Raw genomic sequence first — 1,701 nt, forward strand, 5'->3', positions numbered from 1 at the left:
CCCCCCGGCAAACTTGTGTGCGTGGGAACCTTCTTTTCCTTTGTTGAAAAAGAAGAAAGAAGAGAAAATAATGATATGGAGCCCTTCGGCTCATTATTGCTTACCGGATGTAGGTGCTGCACAAAGTGTCAGATAACGCATGCAAGAAAGAAACTAATGCATGAAATGGACAAGTTGTGCGGAGCACATGGGGTTTTACTTATGCACGGGATCTGCGCCCGGCTTTGTACAAAGGATTACATGCAACAGCGGCAAGACTTGTACAAAAGGTGGTTGCCGGAACGGGTTCCAGCAACCGCGCCCTACAGGAAAAACTTACGAAGATGTTCTATGTTCCAGGAGTTGCTCACCGGAATGCCATCTTCGGTCTCAAGGCGGACAGCGCCGGGCCTTGTGACTCGTTTCACCCGATAAGGGCCTTCCCACTTCGGCGTCAACTTGTTGGAATTCTTGGCGGACTGAACGCGACGAAGAACAAGGTCGCCTTCCTCGAAGCTTCTGGCCTTAACTTTGCGGCTATGGTAGCGGCGCAAAGCTTGCTGGTATCGAGCAGCTCGTACAGCAGCCTAAAGACGATCTTCCTCAAGGAGCAGCGCATCGTCTTGTCGCATCTGTTCTTGCTCAAGCTCATCATAAGCGAGCACTCGAGGCGATCCGTATACGAGTTCCGTGGGGAGAACTGCCTCTGCTCCATAGACTAGAGCGAAAGGCGTCTGGCCAGTGGCTCGATTTGGCGTCGTTCTGATCGACTAAAGAACCACCGGCAGCTCCTCGATCCAGTTTCTTCCGCACTTGCGCGGCCTGTCGAAAGTTCTGGTCTTGAGCCCGCGCAGCACTTCAGCATTGCCCTCTCTGCTTGACAGTTGCTTCTCGGATGAGCAACAGAAGCGAAGCAGACCTTGGCGCCAAGGTCTTGGACGTACTGCATGAAGGTGCGGCTCGTGAATTGCGTGCCGTTGTCGGTGATGATCCTGTTAGGGATCCCGAAACGGCAAACAATTGACCTGAAGAACTTGACTGCTGACTATGCTGTCACCTTCCTCACTGGCTGCACTTCTGGCCACTTTGTGAACTTGTCGATTGCGACGTACAAGTACTCAAAGCCCCCGACAGCTCGGGGGAAAGGGCCGAGAATATCGAGCCCCCAGACTGAAAATGGCCAGGATAAAGGGATCGTCTCGAGAGCTTGAGCTGGCTGGTTTATCTGTTTGGAGTGGAACTGGCACGCTTCACACTTGATTACTTGTGCAGTTGCATCCTGGAGGGCTGTCGGCCAAAAGAAACCTTGCCGGAAAGCTTTGCCGGCAAGTGCTCTTGCACCAATGTGGTGGCCACATATGCCTCCATGTATCTCTGCCAACAGCTTTTGTCCATCTTCCCGGCAAATACACTTCAATTTCACACCGTTGAGTCTTCTTCTGTACAATATGCTATCGACAAACTGGTACATACTTGACTGCCGGGCTACTTTTTCCGCTTCTTCTGGCTCTTCGGGAAGTTCTCCTGTCTGAAGGAAATGGACAATCTGCTGTGCCCATGCTGGAGCTTGTGGCTCGACAACAAGGACTAAAGACACATCTGCTGCTGCGGGAACATCCGCTTCTACGGCAAGGACTTGCGGCCCTGCCGGAGCTTGATGTTCCCCGGCAAGCTTGCCGGAGCAAAACTTGTCGGGAGCGTCTGCTTCAACGGAACAAACCA

This window comes from Triticum aestivum, chromosome 5A (genome assembly GCF_018294505.1).
Source record: "Triticum aestivum cultivar Chinese Spring chromosome 5A, IWGSC CS RefSeq v2.1, whole genome shotgun sequence".
In the NCBI taxonomy this organism is placed as follows: domain Eukaryota; kingdom Viridiplantae; phylum Streptophyta; class Magnoliopsida; order Poales; family Poaceae; genus Triticum; species Triticum aestivum.